The sequence below is a fragment of the Polypterus senegalus genome, chromosome 2, assembly GCF_016835505.1.
Source record: "Polypterus senegalus isolate Bchr_013 chromosome 2, ASM1683550v1, whole genome shotgun sequence".
Taxonomy (NCBI): domain Eukaryota; kingdom Metazoa; phylum Chordata; class Cladistia; order Polypteriformes; family Polypteridae; genus Polypterus; species Polypterus senegalus.
In genome coordinates, this window is record NC_053155.1 from 42,922,892 (window position 1) to 42,936,706 (window position 13,815).

At 36.1% G+C, this 13,815-nt stretch overlaps 1 protein-coding gene and 1 long non-coding RNA gene across 2 annotated transcripts in view; one reads left to right on the forward strand and one right to left on the reverse strand.

The window, feature by feature from the left end:
• LOC120522861 overlaps nt 1-13,815 on the reverse strand; it is a 189,781-nt gene that overhangs the window by 119,902 nt on the left and 56,064 nt on the right. The window lies entirely within an intron of this gene.
• tbl1x (transducin beta like 1 X-linked) overlaps nt 1-13,815 on the forward strand; it is a 312,413-nt gene that overhangs the window by 111,675 nt on the left and 186,923 nt on the right. Inside the window, exon 2 of the mRNA XM_039743583.1 lies at nt 12,199-12,236. The gene's annotated coding sequence lies outside the window, so the exon portion shown is untranslated. The remainder of the gene's footprint in view (nt 1-12,198; nt 12,237-13,815) is intronic.

The window sequence follows — 13,815 nt, forward strand, 5'->3', positions numbered from 1 at the left end:
TAGCATTTGATATATTTCCCTTTTTAACAGAGTAGGAAAAGAATGTGTTTTTATTTACAGTAAATCCCTCACTATATCGCGCTTCGGCTTTTGCGGCTTCACTCTTATCACAGATTTTATATGAAACCATATCTATACTAATAAAAGGCAAAGCCCTCACTGACTGACTGACTGACTGACTCATCTCTAATTTTCCAAGTTCCCATGTAGGTAGAAGGCTGAAACTTGGCAGGCTCATTCCTTACAGCTTACTTACAAAAGTTGGTCAGGTTTCATTTCGAAATTCTACACGTAATGGTCATAACTGGAAGCTATTTTTCTCCATATACTGTAATAGAGTTCAGCTGGATGGCCGTGGGGGGGCGGAGTTTCGTGTGACGTCATCACGCCTCCCACGTAATCACGTGAACTGACTATCAATGCAGTACGTAGAAAACCAGGAAGAGCTCAAAAAAGCGCTGAAGAAAACATGCATTATATAATTGAGAAGGCAGCAAAACAATAAGAAGCGAGCGAATGACATATACAACCATATTCATGAGTGCTGCTACTTCGGAAACAAAGCATGGTGTAAACCTAAAGTTTAAATTAAGTTCATAGACAGTCAGTTCACGTGATGAAACTCCGCCCCCCACGGCTTTCGAGCTCAACTCCATTACAGCATATGCAGAAAAGGAAGTCTTGTCTTGCTTTTTCAGCATCAACGTGTTTCGCTGTGTAAAGAGTTAACTTTTGTGCTCTTTTGTGTTGATCTTTGTGCATAGTAAAGGTGTTCATTATGGCTCAAAAAACGATCTGCTCCTGCTACTGCTTCAGGGGCCGTGCCCAAGCGCCAACGGAAGATGTTAACGATTGCCGAAAAGGTAAAAGTTTTGGATATGTTGAAAGAAGGGAAAAGCTACACTGCTGTTGGACACCATTACGGCATCAATGAGGCTACAATTCTTTTTATTTAAAAAGTAGGAAAGGAATATAAGATCTACGGTCTCAGTGTCCTTTTAACCAGGGTGCAAACCGAGTTGTAAGTGGATATAATAAGGCAGTAGTCTGGATGGAATCTGCTTTAGGGATTTGGATTGAAGACTGCCGGAAGAAAAACAACGGCGGTGCTGCACAGTCGCCTGAAGAGGCTCCTTTAGAAGAGCTGTAACGCAATCCTTTGTTGTGCAGTAAAACTAAACTCATTGTAATCGGACAAGTCATCGTGTCATTGTTGGTGAGTAACCATAATTAATTTTCTACTTACAGTCCTTAGTACATGTACATACATTTAGTGTCACTGTGCACACATTTACGGTATACAATTTTTCTTGCATTGTACGTATTTATTGCTGGTGGCCTGTCTGTCGTAATGGCTGTAACATATGTGATATCGGAGATACTCGATATCTTTCAAATAATATTTAGGTTTTACTGTATATAAACAGTGTGTTTACATACATAATTTCAATGAATCTTACCTAATATCTAAGAGAATACAAATGGTTTATGCTATATAATTGTGCAGGGAGTATTTATAAACAGTGTGAAAGAGTTTATAAGGGCTTAAAATATATAAAAATAACCATACAAACATATGGTTTCTACTTCGCGGGTTTTCACCTATCGCGGGGGGTTCTGGAACGCAACCCCCGCGATCAAGGAGGGATTACTGTAAACTTTTTCAGTGTTAACCTTTGTACTGTCATCTTAAATTTAGAAGCTTAATGGAAAGTATGTTGTTTGCTTACTGATTGCTACAAAGTTGTTGCTTAATGCTTGTTAATATCCCTAAGACAACTGCATTACATTACTAAAAGTAAAGATTAATTTTACACTGTATATTTGCAGCTTGAGATGAAATGTAAATATGTAGTATTATCTATCTATCTATTTGAATGTATGAACTGTCATATGTAGAAGTTTGAATGTATAGATATATACATGTCTGGATTAGTGTTTATGTGAATTTCTAAGTTTGTACTTCCAGTTTAGAATCACAGGGGTCTAGAGCCTAGTTAATCAGTGTTGGGCGTAGTATAGAACCATTCTTGGAACAAGTACCACTCAGTTGCAGCATACACTCACATATTTAACTAAACGTCCACACATACAACTAATTTCGAAACATTGACTATCCTAATAAATTGTTCCACTCCATTCGAACTTGTGTTTTGCTGTGGTGTCACCTATTGCATGCCTGCACTCAGGTCCTAATTTGGGATCCTGAGGTAGGTTGACATGTTGGTGGGTGTGGCATTGCACTGTATCAATACAGTGTTGGCCAAAAGGTTTGAGAATGACATAAATATTAATTTTCGCAAAGTTTGCTGCCTCATTTTTTATGATGGCAATTGGCATATACTCCAGAATGTTATCAGATGAACTGCAATTAATTGCAAACACCCTCTTTGTCATGAAAATGAACTTAATCTCAAAAACCCATTTCCACTACTGTTGTGAAGAAGGCTTTAGGGTGTCTAAGAAAGTCCAGCAAGTGCCAGGGCCATCTCCTAAACTTGATTCAGCTGTGGGATTGGGGCACCACCAGTGCAGAGCTTGCTTGGGAATGGCAGCAGGCAGGTGTGAGTGAGGCAAAGACTTTTGGAGGATGACCTGGTGTGAAGAAGGGCAGCAAAGAAGCCACTTCTTTTCAAGAAAAACATCATGGACAGACTGATGTTCTCCAAAAGGAACAGGGATTTCACTGCTGAGGACTGGGATAAAGTCAATTTCTCTGATGAATCCCCTTTCCGATTGTTTGGGGCATCCGGAAAAAGATTGTCTGGAGAAGAAAAGGTGAGCGCTACCATCAGTCCTGTGTCATGCCAACAGTAAGGCATCCTGAGACCATTTATGTGCGGGGTTGCTTCTCAGTCAAGGAAGAGGGCTCACTCAAAATTTTGCCTAAGAACACAGCCATGAATAAAAAATGGTACCAAAATATCCTCTAAGAGCAGCTTTTCCCAACCATCTAAGAATAGTGTGGTGACGAACAATGCCTTTTCCAGCATGATGGAGCACAGTACCATAAGGCAAAAGTGATAACTAAGTGGCTTGGCGAATAAAACATCAAATTAATCCCATTTAGAACTTCAGTATACCACAGAAACATCTGAGAAAAAGATCTAAAAACACTGAAGCAGCAACTTTGCGAAAACCAATATTTGTGTCAATCTCAAAACTTTGGCCATGACTGTACATGCTCCCAACCAAAGTTATTATAGTTTTGCCTTTTTATATTAGTTTTCATTTCTATATTTTTACTGACCTTACTTGGAAATTCCGTTTAGTTTTTCTTCATCATGTATTTTTAGTTTAAATTTAGTTTTGATTTCACAAAGACATATCTATTAGTTTCAGTTTTAGTTTTAGCAATTATGGTATGTATCAAGAGCTACTACAGAGTTCGGTTTTGTGTCACAATCAGACAGAACTGTACACTTAACGGGTTTGGATAAGAGTTTAATGTTAGTGGAAGCTTACTACATTACATGGTTTACTATTTGTTTTTATGTTTGTCTGATAAAAACAAGCATAATCAAAACCAGATACTGAATATGAACAATTTCATACAATTTTATAATTTTTAAAATTATTTTCTATGTCATTTATGCTGAATAAATGTGTGCACTTTTCATCTTTTCCTTTTCCTGCCCAGAATGAGCCAATTTGCAATGAAATTTAGGTGTATTTTAAGGTTTGAGGGTTTTTTTAAAACTCTAAATGCCTATAGCACACAACATATCCTGCTCCAAGACAATGTGCTTGTAATGAACGCCTTCAATATTGTATTCAAATATCTCCCATGTTGGGCTTTATTTTCTACCAGCCATATTGATCTCTGAATTCATCTCAAGCACATACAATTTATTGAGAGAATTTTGCTGCCTGTAGGCCTGAAAATAGATTGTACTGTTTTCTGACAGTTGTGATTATGAAAATCATGGGGGGCTAGGAAGAATAGGGCTCATAGGATTGAATCAGTGTCCAAACCCCACCTAACTGTATTGTTTCATTGTACATCCCAGTGTTTTCAAGGGCTGTTCAGTCAATGGTTTCCCTCAATGGACTGAGTTCAAAAGGTTGGTTCTAAAACTCAATTCATTTCATGGTTGTAGGGACCAAAGACTGTCTCATCAGAATTGGAGAAAGTACTGAAAATCAGCCTGAACTGGACTCTAGTCCATCAAAAGGATCACTGTCACTGTCACTGACACAGACACATAATACCCCATGTTCAAACAAAAATAGGCAATTAATAATAAATATTTAAATAAAAAAAAATCTTGTGAATGTTTGGTCATTGTAATTTTCATGAAATTAGATTTGCAAAGCTATTCAGTTATGTTAGATGTTAGGAAAGAACAGATAAAGCTAAAGTAACCAATATGGATATCAGGTGAATGTGGCACTATGATGGTAAACTGGGCACATTTATATAAAAAAGGCACTTTTACAAGTCAGCAAATATAATTAAACAAAATGTTTCTTTAAACAAATAAATTGCACTATGGTAGACCCCCGTGATGACGCGGTTCAGGGTTCGAAGCCTCAGTTGTCCGATACTTTTTCCTTAGAACCTAACTAATAATTGTTAGCGGAAACGGTAAATATCCTCCACAATTTTTTAATGCCTTTTTTCGTGGCAATACTGCACTGTAGAGAGAATAGGAAGCAACCGTAGAGGAAAACGTGGCTTGGGATGGTGGAATTAGCCAATCCGAGAGTGTACTCTTCTAGAATTTGAAACTGTAACTCCCAGCAGTCCCTGCAGTGGCTCCAATTGGTCTTCTGCTGAGGGTGCAGGGTCTGTTGCGGGTCAAAGGATGTCAGCGTGGCTTTTAAAAAGGGGGCCGGTAACCAAAAGGAAAAAAAAAAAGTTTTTGTGATTTGTGTTTCAAGTTCCTGTCTCTCTGCCTGCCTTCTATTGAGTTACCTGTACTTATTTGTTTTGTCCTGGATCGTTTCGTGGTTGGGGTCTGGATTGTCTGCCCTCTGCCTGTGTACATGAGGACTGCAAGTGGATTCAGGAGCGCTCCTGAACCCGTACACCTGTCTTCACCATTTCAGGAACTACCAGTAGGACCATCTTTACATTCTCATTCAACATGCGGATCTCGTTTTTTTTTTTTGCAGAGTATATTCTGCGATGTACATTCATTGAAAGCTATTGTCGGTTCCCAGTGCAATTTACCAGCACGCCGGAGCTGATCAGTCGGTACCGTACATTCGTTGAGTAGCCAGCTCATGACCACTGCTGGCCCCTGCAACATTGCAGCCTCACTGTCTCTGGGATTGAGCCGCTGCACTAGACTATCCTGCAAGTGTCAGCACTTACCTCTGTGTGCTTGCGTGCAGCCAGTTGAAACACAGTTGGCTTGGTGATTTACTGAATTTCATCAATGGTGTCAGTTGCACCTTGCACATATTGTTCCAGTAGTTTTTAAAATAGTTTTTACAGTTCATTGGCAGTGTGTAAAATGATCAGTGTTGCAGTAATTGTGATGCTCTTTACATGAAAAAAATGTGTTCCATTAAAATATCCCTTTTTCTTTGTTAATTGCGACATTTACTTGAAGTGCAGCAAAAATGTATTTGGCGTCCAGGGATACATTAACACCCAAGTATATGGCAGTTTAAGGGTTAAAGCCCCAAAATGCCTGTCGAAGCTTCTAAGGCTTCTGGCAATGAAAACATGCTTGCATAAATTACAGTACATATAGCAGTAACATCTGTATTTTACATTCTAGCACTGCGGGTGACATATCAGTACAGTATTGTACAGTATACGGGTTTACCTTTATAGTTTTTTTACAAACTAACTGAATCTATTGGAATTTCTCCCACTGTATTATGTGATTTTTTTTATTTTTTTTTAAACTAATTTCTTGATTAATTGCTCAGATCATTTTAATGGACTGAAAATCTCTTCCCAGTTTTCTAAATAGTATTTCTTAAATAAATGAATTTTCAAAATTAGTCAACGACTTATTTTGAAAAGCTTTTGGTTAGCTTTAGGGAAGCCTTGTAAAAATATTGCATACAGACTGTATGCTGTAGCAGACTTTGAAAATTGCAGACAGTTTACTTTTGCGCACATGCTGGTATACAATCATCATGAATAAGTCTGGATAAAAGCACTTGTGTACCAGGCATGGTATACATGCTGAACTTACTAGTGCACTAATAAGATTATCACAGAAGAACTGCTTTATTGAACTAAAATCTTGTTTGCATATTTATAAACTATTGCCACCATTCATCAGTTTATTGGTCATCCCTGTTGAGCATAATTATTGTGTTTAGAGATTAAAATTCTGTGTGAATTGGGAACAGAGTTTGAAAGTCAAAAAGTTGTAGAATATTTTACTCTGTATGTTCACGATATATATATTTTTTTCTTTCATTTGTATTCCTGCTATGTTTAATGATAACAGTTGACAGTGAAAACAGGTATGGCTCAGTATAGGGACTCTTTTAAGCTCTTTTTTTCTGAGCTTTTATAACTACTTAATTAGCAAAATTGTGTGGTTAAAAAATTACAAAAAAGCATTGTACTAATTTGAAAGCAAGTTTTACTTCTATTAGCTGTATTATAAGGAGGCTTGTAAGCACAAAAATGTGCATATGTCTATTGTTGTGTTTTTTGGAATGTGAACATTTATACTTAACCTTGAAGAACAATGCTTCATCTCATTAAATGTGGGCGAGCAATCAGATGTACATCTGATTATAAACATCAAAAAAAAAAAAGTGTGTATTAGTAATTTAATTAGTAGGCTTGCTTTTAGGATAGTATTTTATGTATTGCAAACTGCAGTTAACTTGACAAATCCCTGAAGAACATTACTCAGTTATTACTGAAAATAAAGGCAATAGATTGCAATAACAGCTAGATTTTTCCTGTTCAGTGATCAGTGATTTGCTTTGAAGTGGTGAGAAGCTTTCTTATGCATCCAAACTGATTTAGAAAGTGGGAAGTTGCCGTTTCCTGATCTATACAAATCTCTGCCTATGATCAGCGAACAGTATATTTAAAAATTCATACTGCAGGTTTGAAACTTAAACAATGTATATTAACACAGGTGTACTTTTGGTGTATTTTTTGCATGTTCATGAATATTTAACACACACAGATTGCGAAAACATGTGTGTTCCGTGTCTGTGACAATCTAGTAAATGTAGAATGACAGGAACTGCTGAACAAATAGCTAAAACAGATCATGCCTGTACTCCATGTTATGGTGCATGATACTGAAAATGCTGTACAGACTTCTTACCATACAGGCAAAATCGGGGGTTGATGACATGTTCAAATGACAACTCATGTTCAAATGGCATAGCGTTTTCAAAGTGTAACGTTTTCATGTATGAATGTGTGTGTGCGAGTGCGAGAGAGGCAGAGACAGAATTCGATCCCATTCATTTGGTTATGAGAATATAAAATAAACACTTTCGCAAAGGTATAACAAAACTAGTGTGCTTTTATTCAAGAAAAACTGAATAACAAAAGATTCAAGTGAGAACACAATACCAGGAAGACATAATTCACCAGTGTTTGTGTGTCTGATTATAATATGGCTTTAGCGATATCTTTTACAGGTAGAAAAACTTTACACTGGGTGTTACAGACTGCAATCAAAGGCTTTTTCTTTTTGGGCACATACACCACCAGTATGGCACTACCAGATCTAAACATTAGTCTGGCAAATTGCTCGTGTACTGAAGTGACTTTAGCTGCAGGTGGAAATTCCTTTTTACTTATGGTGCCAAGAAGAATTGTGTCACGGTGCAACAGTGTATTATGCAACAAAAAAGCTGTGAAGAAGCTGTCTGTTGTTACAGTTCTGCCTTTCTCCATTAATAGCTTCATAAGCTTTATAACCACAGACTTGGAAAGTCTTTGCCCTGGGTTGTAACAAAAAACACAGTTCTTAACAAAGCATTGCCAGATGTCCAAGATGTCCAGATGTCATTTTTCATACATTCTTCACGGGTGTCTTTGCTGTCAAAGCACAAATGCCACATGGTTGTCTGATAGCGGTTCACGGGACATTGTATCTTTGATTGCCAGTATAACAAATACTTCTGAGCAGGCATTAGCCACAGCACCAACTGTGGTTATCGCTGCTGTTGTGAAAAGAATGGAGATAAATGCCATCAACTCAGAGAGAGAGGCAAGTACCGCGTGAACATCATAACAAAGAAAAAGTGCTAACTTTTTCAATTAGCCAAAATTTACACGGGGTATTACAGACAAATGTATGTTTTTATTATATTATAGTGATGATAATAGCAGCTTACTACTCAAAACACAGAGCTCCCTGTTTCGAACCAGGTACTTATGGGTAATAAAGCTGCAGTTCTTATTCTCTGCACCATTTAAGAACTCATATCAACTTTCTGTCAGTTGACATTTGACCTTGGGTTTTTAACTCATTGACAGCAACATGTAAATGGAATGTTTTTTTTTTTCTTTGGTTATACTGTATTCTTGAATAAAAGCATTTGTGTTTATTTGATATTTGGACTAAAGTCTTCACACATTATACACTTGACGTCATTATTAGTATAACATGGAAAAAATGTCTGCTTTAACTATTTATTCAGCAGTTCCTGTCATCTCACACTTGGACAAATCATTGTAGACACGGAACACACGTGAAGTGTACATATTCCAAATAATAATATATTATTTACCCTATATAACTTCAGGGACCACACTGCCAGATAGAGACCTGAGCTCTGAGAATTTTGTTACTGACCTACGTTCCGTCAGTGGGGTGATGTGATAGCAGGCTGCTTGCGCTGATCGGCACATCTGTGAAACAAAATATGGCCGACGGAAGGAAGGAATTTAAGGTGGCCCAGGATTACGAGTTTTTTCACAGGCTTCGGGGATTCTAGAGATAAATAAGTTAAGTCAAACTGTATTTATAAAACACGTTAAAAACAACCTAAACTGAACCAAGGTGCTTTACAAGATAAGCTGAAGAGACAATTTAAATATACACATAACAAATCTAACAATCATGACAAACTGTACATAATAGTACATGGTCCAACTTATACAGACATAATATTTAACCACTTATGGGGTCAAACGCCAATGAAAGGAAAATTAGTTACTTTTAGGTCATCATTAAAGACTTAATGTCAGGGCAGACCTAATATAATTTAAGGTTTTTCCAGGGAGAGGGGGCAGCTTCCGTAAAAGCCTGATCTCTCCTTTGCTTCAGCCTTGCCACTAAGAAAATTTTGATAGTAGAGTGCAATGCTCTTGGTGGTATGTAAACATGAATGAAGGAGATCTGAAAGGTAAGAGGGGGCCATTCCATTTCGTTATTAAATTTCAATAGCATCCAGGTTTTAATATTATTTAAACACACATTGAGAGACTGGATTGTCTCACTCTGCATCGATTTCATTGGAAGTTAGATTTGAGTGTGATCAGCATAGCAATGAAAAGAGTAGCTGTACTTTCTGAAACTCAAGTCTAAAGGCAGCATGTGTATCAGAAAGAAAATTGGCCCAAGACCCTGAGGAACCCCACAAGCAAAGAGGGGCTTGAGAGGAAGAAATCTTAACTTGGTGAATAGAAAAACTATTGCTTAAATAGAATTTAAACCTTTTAAGGGATTTACTTTTAATACCTATTTATTGTCCAAGGCAGAATGTAAGAACAGCATGATCCATAGTATTGAAAGCTGAGACAAGATCTGATAGTTTAAGAATGGCAGAGTAGAATATCCACCATTATTAGTTAGTACGTCATTGTAAACTTTCAACAGCCCTGTTTCCGTGCTATAACAACAATTGAATCGGTTAAAATACTATTTTTGTTTAAATGAAGTTCTCCAGTAATGGAAAAAAAAATCATGAGTCATTTCCTGTTGCAGGCAAATGTTTTGTTGCACCCATGTGATGTATGGTGTTGTGACCTGTTAGTCCGATTCCATGTTTGCTAATTATGATGGCAGTAATGGCAATTTCAATCCTATAGTTGTGGTTTTAGACAGAGGTGATGTTAGCAGTGTGCATAGGCTTTTACTCTATGCACAATGTATTATCTTTGTGTGTCTACATTAGAAAAAGGTGCAATGCACCTAATACATTAAAAAGGGACTGTGATTCATCATGGTGGTATGAAAGAGACTTGAATTTTTTTTTTTCTGGCTTTACCTTTCTTATTAGGTGATTTGATAGTAGCTCTGGGGTACTGGTTGATTCTTGTTTGTATTATTTATTTTATTTCTTAAATTTTGGCAAATTGAAGGTGCTTCCTTTATTAAGGAAGGTCTGAATTGCACAGTGAAAAAAATTGTGGGATAACCCTTAGCTCGTGCATGCAAGATATTTTCACTTATGTACAAGATAAGGGTTATCCTAGTAATTGTTTAGGGTCTTAAAATTTTTTATGTGTCTTTAGGTGTCCATCATCATAAACATGATAAGCTAGTGAATTAATATACCAAGTGAACCTATGTTTGGGCTATGCAATTATCACCTGCAATTAAACTGTTGAGATCTATTTTGTCAAAAACATGATAAATGAAATGGCCACAACACGATTTAAGTCTCCGCTGTGCCTTTTAAATATCGCAATTTATTTTACACAATGCAATGGATGACCCCGTGTGCCAGATTTTCCAGTGGATTTGATTGCCAGGTTTGGCTTTTTTAACAAGGGCATACCTCTTTGTCAGAAAATGGTGAGAATTAAAGTATTGATAAATACTTTACTGATATGGATTTAACTCTTTAGATGTATGTTAAATGCCACAGCCCATCGGTGTAGATAAGCGAGTATGCCAAGTTTACCAGAGAATTAAATTAGTGTATCCGCATTGGATTGGGCAAACTTCAGATATGTGATATATGAATTCCTTTTTGTAACATGTGCGAACAAGAAGCTGGCTATGAGTTAGTAAGTAGAAACGAGTAGTTAGCTAACTAATTTACTTTTATTTGAGTACACATTAGTGCAATGGTTAGTGCTGTTGCTTTACAGATCCAATGACCTGGACTTGAATGTATGGCCTGCTTTTATAAATTTGCCAATATCCGTTTCTGCGGAATGTAAATGTGTAAGTTAAGCATCAAACTGTTTAGTGTTCTGTTTCCAGAAAATGATGTACAGTCACACGCAATGGTATTTGGTGCTCATTTGAATGTACGCAGTGCCCACGCAGAATTAGCTGCTGCGACCTTAAAGTACCTGTTGTGCAGGCTATGTTATGAGAATTTATCTACCTGAGTATGAAAGAAAGTAGTAAGCATATTGTGACATGTCTTAAGGTTACTCATGCACAGTTGTGGCTCACTGCAAGTCTAACATTCCAAGAGACAGGATGTCCGGAAAGTCCTCATGTGAATCAAGTAAGCTTCTTGACGACAGTGCGCCGGTTCATATGTCATCTTAATCACAGGTTGCCATCCGAGAATGTGGGTTCCAGCAACTGAACCATCCACCGTACAGTTCTGAACTGGCTCCCTAAGATTATTACCTCTCCATGGACAGTGGTTTTTAAGTGATAAAGATGTCAAGGCAGCTGTATGTCAAACAGAAACTTTTTTTTCAAAGGGGTTGAAGTCATTGCAGGAAAAATGAAGTATATAGAGCTATCAGGGGACTATATTAAAAAATAAAACCATTTTTTTGAAAACTGTTTTCTTTCCTTCTGAGGCAGCTAAATTATTGAATGCCCCTCATAAGTGGTGGGCATGAGTTAAGTGGTAGGCACCAAATGTTTCCCAGAATAAAAAAATTGCACAATTTCCTCTTTGAGATTGCATATGAGTGTGCCAACTGATAACTGTAAACATAAAGTATGTACCTAAACCATCCCACACTCCTTTAATAAATAAACATCCACTCATCTGCTTTTTATATTACCGCACTGCAAGTAATGGAAGTGATGTCAAACTGAAATGCCGTTGCCTTGGCAAAGTCATAATTAAGTAGCTCTGAAGTGCACTTTTATATATTTTTTTAATCTAACTTTTATCTTGTACATATGTAAAAACATTTTCTACATATGAGATATTTTCATGCACGTATGAGATAAGGGTTATTCCATAATTCCATACTTTATAAAATATGAATGTGAAATTTCTAAGTACAGTACTTGATTTTTCTTACGTTTCTGTTGTTCTTGTGCTAAGAATTATTTGGAATTCATGTCCCCAACTTAGTTTGTGTTTCTGTTTTTTCAGATGAAATATTGAAACTCCATTGATGAGCCGAAGTAAATGTAAGTGCATTCAACTTTTTAAAAATTGCACAACTGAATACAGCATTTTATTTGAATTTGAATTTGTTTTAGTTTAATGAATCAAACTTAACTTAAATTCACAACCACAAACAAAAGTTCTTTACTATGTATTATGTCTATGTAAATTAAATTCATAAACAGATTAGACTTTTGGCTCATTGATAGTGAACTGTATAATTCAGTAAAGCAATAAAAGTAATGTGTATTAAATTAAATATTTCATAACTGGGTTAAAATGTCATATTAGGAATGGTAACTTTTGGAAAAGATACTTTTCAGACAAAAAAAAAAAGTTAAATAAAATTCCATAGTCACTTCTGACTTATTTTTGCCAAACATTCAAATGCAGTAAAAAGTTAATAACTGAACTATACCTTTTTAATATTTTAATTACTTGTGAACCAAACTGTTTTTATCTATTATTTTTCCTCCAATGATTTAGTTGATTGACATCCATTAAAATGTCAGTGTAAAATTAACCCAATAAAATTTGACCCCCCCCCTTCAAAAGTTCATTTTATTATAAATGATACATTTAAAATTTGGTTATATTGCATCTTTCAAACTATTATTCATATTTGCTCTAAACTTATTATAAAACTGCAGTTGTATTAAGCGGTTCAAAAATGTACTTTGTATACTGCTGTCTTTTTATAGTATATTCTATAATTGTATAAAATATGGATGGTAATAGACAAAATGCCAATGCAGCATTTACTTTTAATTTTTGTTTATAGTTTTTAGTTTTAGGGTTTATTTTGATAGTAGCTCTGGGGCACTGGTTGTTTCTTGTTTGTATTATTTATTTTATTTCTTAAATTTTGGCAAACTGAAGGTGCTTTATTAAGGAAGGTCTTAACTGCACAGTGAAAAAAATTGTGGGATAACCCTTATCTCGTGCATGCAAGATATTTTCACTTATGTACAAGATAAGGGTTATCCTAGTAATTGTTTAGGGTCTTAAAATTTTTTAGGTGTCTTTAGGTGTTCATCACCATAAACATGATAAGCTAGTGAATTAATATACCAAGTGAACCTATGTTTGGACTATGCCATTATCACCTGCAATTAAACTGTAGAGATCTATTTTGTCAAAACATGATAAATGAAATGGCCACAACACGATTTAAGTCTCCGCTGTACCTTTGAAATATCGCAATTTATTTTACACAGTGCAATGGACAACCCCGTGTGCCAGATTTTCCAGTGAATTTGATTGCCAAGTTTGGCTTTTTTAAAAAAGGGCATACCTCTTGTTAGAAAATGGTGAGAATTAAAGTATTAATAAATACTTTACTGATATGGATTTAATTCTTTAGATGTATGTTAAATGCCACAGCCCATCGGTATAGATAAGTGGGTATGCCAAGTTTACCAGAGAATTAAATTAGTGTATCCGCATTGGATTGGGCAAACTTCAGATATGTGATATATGAATTCCTTTTGTAACATGTGCGAACAAGAAGCTGGCTATGAGTTAGTAAGTAGAAACGAGTAGTTAGCTAACTAATGTACTTTTATTTGAGTACACATTAGTGCAATGGATAGTGCTGTTGCT